Here is an 8,586-nt window from a genome sequence, read left to right on the forward strand (position 1 = left end):
CCTCACCCCCCCCCCCCCCCCTCCAACTAATCATTGGCATGTCCCTTTTACTCACCTAATTCTGCGGTCATGTGATTTTCCATTCCCAAGTCTTCACCTTTGTCCTTCTTTGAGTGTCCACATCACTGCCTGTGTTATATGGATACTTCTAATTAGCTGTCCAGCACCGGGGTCCTCAAGATCTAAAAGAGAGGTTATGTGAGGGGAACATCAGGGACCAGTCATCCAGATGGCTGACTTAGGTAACTATAATATGCTATAGAAGGTATTTGAAGAAAAGCGCTGAATGGGTTACAGGGTTGCAGAGGGTTACATTTTTCCTGGAGATAGGCTTTAAAGACAACCCCCCCCCCCCTAAAAATAACAAAGGCAGAAAAGGGCTGATTGCCCAAAGAGCTAGCAATCAGAAGTGTTGCTGACACAGTCGTAATAAGAAGTTTTTGGTTACATGAGGAACTGTTTGTTAACTGACCCTAATCTCTCCCTATGCAGTTTGTCAACTCTCCCTATCCTCTCCCTACAGCAGCTATAACCCATTTATATTATGACTGCTCTAAGGCTCCTCTTTTATTGTGAGTGGGCTGGCTTATCCAAAAGCCCCCTTATTGACAGTTCTAAGCCTGCTGGCCATGGCTCAAAGGCCATGCAAAGCATTCTGCTTTACAGAAAAAATTGCCACATTGAATCTGGACTGAAAAATGATGGTATCATTTATTTATGATATTCCCCCACACCATTTTACATCATTGCCATGCTCCTATTAAATACCTTTCACATTACAAATAAATTCATAATATAAAAGTAAGCCACAAAAACAATAAATTTTACCAATCACAACACCTAAAACTGACACCTACTCCCAATATTAACCGACTTCTTGAACTGGCACACAGTTAGTTATTAATAAAATACATTTGGTTATCAAATCCATTCCTGTGGAATGCTTGTACATATGAGGAAATCGAATTGGTGGGCATCAGATGATGCCCTTTAGACCTAGTATGCAGAGCTTTCAGGACTGGCTTACCTGCGCATAGTCAATAAATTACAAGGGGAGGCCAGTCTTCCAAAATGTATACGCTGCAAGATTGTTTTTATAAAGTTTCAGCTATGGCAGTACCCAGTTAATAAGGACTATAATGTAACATTCACCACTTTAAAATTATTGCAGATGTATTGTAAATATTTATTAACATTATTGTTACTACTTTTATTAATAATAAATGTATTACACACACCCCTTTATGCCGTGCCTATGACACTTAATGTAAGATATTTCTCTATAAACAGCACAATCTGACATCAGATCATGCTCATAACATGTAATGGTACTTTTATGTCCATGATAGCATGCCAGTCTATGTCCGATGTGATCTCTAAAAGCCTATTTCATGAAGCTGAGGTAGCAATTAAGGTATGCTGAAATAATCTCTCAAGTATTATATTTACAAGTGATAGTTTTGAGTGAGAGGATACTTTAGCACACCATAAACATTGTTAAAGAATGATCAATTAAGGCTTATCTTTATTAGTCCCAGTGTATGTCCTTCAGTGTCTGTGTGTGCTCAGTGATCTGTTACCCAGTGTCTGTTAGCATTTGAACGTGTCAATTCTAGTGTATAATTAGGAATAATGTTATACCTTTCAATTATTACACAAAATGGGATTGATCTCAGAGTTAGAATAAACCTGTTAAAAAAATCAATTCCACTCCCCCACCCTGCCGTGGCCATACTTACCTGTATAGGAAATTTTTTTACCTACCAGAGACTATACGTCCCAACTGTCTCCCATTTGGGGGGACTGTACCTTAGTTGGAACCAACCTTTTTCCTCCTGTTTGTCTCTTTGGTCTGATGTACAGATATATATGAAAAGGTTAGAAAAAAAGGGAACAAGAAGGAGTTTAACGCTGAATGAAACAAAAAATATATTTGACCAAACTCCAGGGTTTCAATAGACTACTCAAAAAAATATATTGTCCCCTGTAAAAAGAAATCCCTCAAAAAGGAGATGGTCTGATGAATAGATCACAATTGATTAAGTAGTATAACAAAATTTAATAGTCATTTATACATAAAGACACCTATACAAAACATTTAAAAACAATTAAAAAAGCTTCCCTGGAATCACCTAAATATAATGATACGGATGTTTAGATATATAAATCTCCTAAAATGCAGGAAGTCCCTGGTGCAGGCATAATGGTGATATATCAAAAATAGAATAACGGAGCTGTACTCACGTTGTGTGTAACCCGTAAAGGAATAGTCCTTGTTATATCCCACAGCGATACATGCATGTAGTTGTTTCAGAAAAAATGTATCCGTTTATAACGATTTCATTTCAAACGGTCCGCTTCAATGGCGGAGCGGAGGTTCCTTGAATGCTTTCCTCCCCGTCTGTTTTTACTCACACCACTGTGTGGGATTAGATTCCAACTTGAGGGAAATGAACCTCAAAGAAAGTTTCCACTCGTGCGGCCGCACTGTGGGATGGAATATGGTGGGGTCCTCGCAGCAGTGTGTCCGGTGACACGGCAAGGAATAAGAGCTGTGTATATTTACACTGGCAGAGGCTCGCTCACGTCTACCGGTCTTGGCTGCAGTAAACAGAATCTGCTGCCGCTGTGTTCAGGCAGTGTCCGCATCGGGTTTACTCAGTCCATTAGACTCGGGGGCTGTAGAGATTTTTTGTTTTGTTCTCACCCGAACGTTTAAAGGTCAATCGTGGGTGTCCTGGGAAGCTGGAACACATGCTGTCCTGACGCGTTTCCCCCCGATGGCCGGGGCTTCTTCAGAGGGGCGTGTGTGATTATATATATGAAATGGTCTTATTCAACTACTAAAAGTGTTATTCTAAACTAAATCCTTCATCCTATCTTAATTATCTTGCTAGCTATTTTGAAAAGCCAGTATAATGTAAAGTAATAGTGAAATATACAATACAAGACATAACCAATCATTTCTGGCATATAAAGTCTTAATGGTCTGTATAGCCAGGGGTGTAGCCATTGCCTAAATCATGGCTGGACAAATCCTAGGAGCCAGCAATCCTAGGAGCCAGGAGGCCAATGCTCCCTAAAACGTATAGCTGGCTAACTTTTTAGGTTTTCTCCAGTTGTTATCCACCTGGCTGCTGGATTGGGCAGACTGGCTTCTGAAATCCATATTTAAAGGAGAACTATGGGGTCAGGGCTTTTCCCCATAGTTCTCATAAGGGTAACGGGAGGACACAAACTAGCGTCCTCCCGTCACCCAAAGCTCAGTATACTGCAAGCTACAGCTCGTGGTATACTGAGACACCACAGCCGGGACGGATCCCGACATTAGTGTCTGGATCCACCCAGCTGCGTGAGCGACAGCTGGCTCTGCCTATCTAGAGGCAGAGGCAGCTGTCCCCTCCCCCGTCCGTTCCGCCAGTCAGCGCTGGAGGGTCGGACAGGGGAGGGGGAATCCCTGCATGGAGCCGTGAGTGACAGTCACGGCTCTCTGCAGGGACAGGATCGAGAAGTGAGTGAGTGAAGGTATGTGTTCGCTCACTTCCCGATCTATGGAGCCGACCTGTGACACCGGTCGGCTAGAACTATGAGGCTGAGTGATTTTCACTCACCTCATAGTTCTCCTTTAATTGTCCACCCCTGGCCTAAATTCATTGTGCTGTAAGGCGCCCCTCCTTCCTATCTCAGAAAGTTGTAAGGTATGCCGGAGACATCATTTTTGTGGACAGTAAACTCCTCAGTAAATCCTAATGTCCTTATAACATATAGCAGGGAGCACATTGTGTTTTGTATTAGTCTTATTAATCATCATTATGTGAGTAATATGGATTTAAATTGTGTTTACACAATGCAGTCATGAATGCCGGTGACTGCAAAGGTCAACACTGTGTTTTAGGATTAAAGTGAAAAAATATCACTGCCAGTGAAATGTTTTAAGGAGCAAAGTTACGGAAGACATACTCAACAAGGTCACATGATAGTTTTTTCATTCTGCGGAGCATATACTAAGATGAAAAACTGTTCATGTTATGTTTTAAAGAAGAATTCCAGTAACGTGACAAAGCAAGATCCAAGTTGAATAGACACGTGCACGCTTAGAAAGCTCCGGTCTCCTTGTAGGCCACCTGAATTTTTTCTTCACACTAAAAAAAAGTGTTCCATACCAAATATTGGGAAAATTAGTTTTACTTTTTCATTTTTCAAGCATGATCTGTTGAAGCCATATTTCTATTTTGGAGGAGTATTCATGTCATTGGCCAATCACATAGAAAAGGTCAGGAAGAAGAAGACATTTGAGGAACCAGTACAGGAGACAAATCATAGCTAGAAGTGATAAACCCAAAGTAATGTCACAGCAGGTCACTGTCATGAATAAAGCAGGGTCATATGAGAAATCTACAGACAAAACACATCCACTGACATTTCCATTCTGTCTGGTTTAATAAGAATGAGCTTCCTGTTTTTAACATACATTTGCTTGAGATCAGGCACAAGCAAGAAAGCATTTTTGACATTTCAAAAATAGGTAAATAGTATCTCTAGTCTGTATAGCTAATTTTATGTGACAGTAAAATAAACCTGTTTCCATTAATTAATATTTAGGAATCCATAGCACATGGATGTTTCTCAATCTAATTTTAGTAAGGAGCCCATTACATACCCAATTTTCATCTCATTTTTCAATTTTTTTTATCTCAGATACCCTTTAAATATGTTGTGAAAACTTGTGTCCAATATAAGGATGTGAAAAAACAAAAATGTGTACCTGCTCCACTTCCACCGACAATAGGAATTTCAGGAAATGTTGACAAATCTTTCTCAGCAAGGTTCCTGTCCACCTTCAATCCTAAGATGTATAAACTAGTGTCTGTCACACAGCTACAGGTTCCAGAATTTATTGTAGTAACAAATACAGCTAACATGGTACAAAGACGCTAAGGCGTTTCAGCCTGGTTGAGCTAGGGGTAAGGCCCTTGCAGACTGAAATGCGTTAGCATGCTTTGTACCATGTAAGCTATATCTTACTACAATACATTCTTGTACTTGTGTGTCGGACACACGTTTTTACATCTTATTATTGGGGGAGGACAGGAGCCTTGCTGAGCACCAGTATTTCCTGAAATTCCTATTGTGGGTAGAGGTGGAGAAGGTACACATTTTTGTTTTTTCATATCCTTTAAATATGTACATTGATTGCAGCATTATATTTAAAGGGTATCTAAAACCCAAACTTTAATAGAGTGGTGAGTGCTTAGAACTCTTATATTGCTGCCTGCGCCCCCATTAGGGACATGCACTCACTCGATTTGTCCTCGTGACCATTATAACAGGGACTGAAAGTGAGAGAGAGACCAAAATTGTGAACTACCACCAGAACAAGAGGTGAGGGAACATGTTCCAATGGAGACACTTGTTCCAGACACAACTGTCTAAGAGTGTGTTTCTCACTTTTTGAAAATATATTCTCTCACTTTATGCTGTGTTTACAGGACAGAAAGTGAAGGAAGACCTGGGGCACAGATGGAAAACACTCATTTTTGTCACCATTATCCAAAATGAAAAGAAAAGTTTTGGCTTTAGTAATAATTTTATATATTGAAATGTTGCCAACAAAAACTTTTTATAAATGGCCATGTAGCCATATGGAGCCACCCTTGTGTGTTCTAGTAAGCTGTGTGTCCCCACAAACACACCGGCACAGCAGGGAAACCTGCCCTCCTACTCCCTGCTTCTCCTTCCTTCCTTCTTCTTCCCTCTTCCCTTCTCCAAGAGATGGACAGCTGCTGGAGACTGCTCTGTCCCTTGTGATCTTGTACTGTACAGGAAGTTCAGGGAAGCTGAGCCGAGAGAGTTGGAGTCTGCTGTTTGGAAACATGATGACTGTTAGTGCTTTGGCAAAAACCTACAGAAATACTTTGCTGGGCAATCCACATGTGTTTGATCTGGATTCATTATTAACCACCTGCTGTCTGGCCGCTGCAATTAAATGGCCGGACAGCGGCTTCTTGAGAGCGGGTGGGCGTCTTTAGACGTTCCATCCCGTCTTGCTCATGCCCGCCGCTAGGCCCGTCGATGGTGATTGTATGTAAACAGCGATGGCTGTTTACATACAAGCGTCCGAGCGTCTGTAGAGACACCCGGTCGCTTGTAATATGCGTGCGGGTGTGCGCCCCCCTCTGCCGCAGCTGCCAATCCCGAAGCTCCGCTGTGCCTGGTGTGAACCCGGGACCGGCACAGCAGCTCTGCGGCCAGAGATCAAACAGAGCTCATTACACGAGCTCCATTTGATCTCCTCTTTGGAATGCAGGCAGTGATGTGTATTACATCACTGCCTGCATTCAGTGTCACTCTCCGGTACAGAAACCGGAGAGAAGCTGGTGAAGCAGGTCTCTGCTTCATCAGCTTCTCTGGGGGTCCCAAGGTGACATTAGGGGTCTTAAAGACCCCTGATGTCTCCATAAAGAGGACCTGTCACTGCAAATTGTCTATCACATAGGGAGCTTGTTTGCTCCCTATGTGATAGCAATAAAGTTCAGTGAAAAAAAAAGGTTTAAAAAAATTAAAGTTACAAAAAACATTTTAAAATTAAAAGTCACATATCAAAGCAATAAAAAAATTAAAGTCCCCCGCATGCACACGCAAACATGCGTCGAGTCCGCCTACGTGCGAAACCGCCGATTACATCCATTGCGCCGCACATGTTACATATCGCCGCGAACGTCGGAATGAGAGCAATAATTCTAGGGTCATCAATCACTGATAACACTAAACTGATGAGCGGTAAAAGCTTTTAAAGCGTTGGCTGTGGTCAATTTTGAGTATGGTATTTTTTTGCGATGTAGCGGTTGCGCGCAATTTTAAAGCTTGACATGTTTGGTGTCTATTTACCTGACGTGACCACGTCTTTTATATTTTACCAAAAAATTGGGTAATAATAAATGTTTTATAACATAACGTAGGGAGAACAGGTTTTTTTTCACAATTTTCGGTACTTTTTTAATTATATAGTAAAAAAAAAAAGTGGTGATTAAATACCACCAAAAGAAAGCTCTATCTGTCCCCAGAAAAATGGTATAAAATTCATTTCAGTTGCATGACGGAATAAATGTCAGTCAAAGTACTGCAGCGCTGAACACTGAAAAATGGCCTGGACAGGAAGGGGGTATAAACACCCCAGTCAGCAAGTGGTTGAAAAAAAGATTGAGAGTGTAATACTATATTGAGTCCTCTGTGTATCTTGGTGAGTAGTGTGTTAATTCACATCTGCTATATTCTCTGCTGTCCACTATGTTAATTGATAACTATTTGCCCAAATAGTCTCCAGCATCTACTAGCCATATTTCAGAACTGCTCGGATGAACCACTGCAGTGAGACTGCTGGTGTCCCAGTGAGGTGAGCAGCAGTCCTTAGTTAAAGATTAGTGTTGAGGAGTAGGCTGCATTCATGACAGCGGGACATCCCTACAGGTAAATGACAGGTAAGATATTGAAAACCTGCCATTTGGGTGCATCCTAAAAGGAAGAAGGACAGAGGGATTTGGTTTCCAAGAGGGACAGTTGGGAGGTCTTTCAGTCTACCTTTTTTTTTTAACATTGCTATCCATTGTTTATTTTATTCTGGTACTTTTCATTTTTACAAACATGAAGCATACCGGATGCTTTAAACACAAGTGAATAAATGTCCAGCTTTTATATTTCGGTTACATTATGTACTGTTTATTAAATCCACTTATTGCCTTTAGTTTCAGCCACCTGGCTATGATTCTATTTCATGTATTGCCTAGCATTTTCCAGACTTTGCACCTGTTAACTTAAAATATAATCTCTTGTTCAGCAACTTTAGTTTGTCTGAAATTCACCTTTTCCCTAAGCAACAAAAGCACTTTGTAGGCAGAACAGTTATTAATTCCAACATTTTAATAACTTTTTTAAAGAGTATTTCAAGTTTGCAGAGTTGAACTTTTAGGAAAATAAAGTGAACCTGGGCTGGCCTAAAATGTTTCTAAGGTAACAATGGTGCTAAAGTGCAGGCAGTATGTGCCTGTGTTCAACTTCCAAAGCTCAATTTCTTGGCTCCTAGGTCCGGACTGTACATGGGGCCTCAACATCTGCCAAAGCCAAGATTAGGCTTCACCCTCTCTGAATGCTACGTGTTACCTGCTTGGATTCATCTGTCAAATACCTGAATTTCAGTGGGCAGTAAAGACTTTGGCATTAGATCATTGAATTACAGGAATAAGGCTAAAGCAGAGTAGGCAGCCCTCAAATAGTGTAGATCTACCCTACCTGAACAACATGGAAAAGGTCAGGGTACAGGACACTTTTTTTAAGGACATAACTTAGCAAGGCCCCTTTAAAAAGTAAGGAAGGTTTGAAGAAAAATATAACTGTCACTGTAAAAATATAAACTTATCATAGTTTTTTTTAGCTTCAGTGAGAAATTTGAGACAATGTTTTTTCATGTCTAAAAAGTAATTTGTCACCCCTTGTCTGATGCAGGGATTATGTTAAGAGTGTAGGTGGCAGGAGTGTATAATATACAGAGTGCAGGGGTCAGGAAAGTGTAACATACAGAGTGCAGGGGTC

The sequence above is a fragment of the Nanorana parkeri genome, unplaced genomic scaffold (genome assembly GCF_000935625.1).
Source record: "Nanorana parkeri isolate BGI_ZX_2015 unplaced genomic scaffold, ASM93562v1 scaffold364, whole genome shotgun sequence".
Taxonomy (NCBI): domain Eukaryota; kingdom Metazoa; phylum Chordata; class Amphibia; order Anura; family Dicroglossidae; genus Nanorana; species Nanorana parkeri.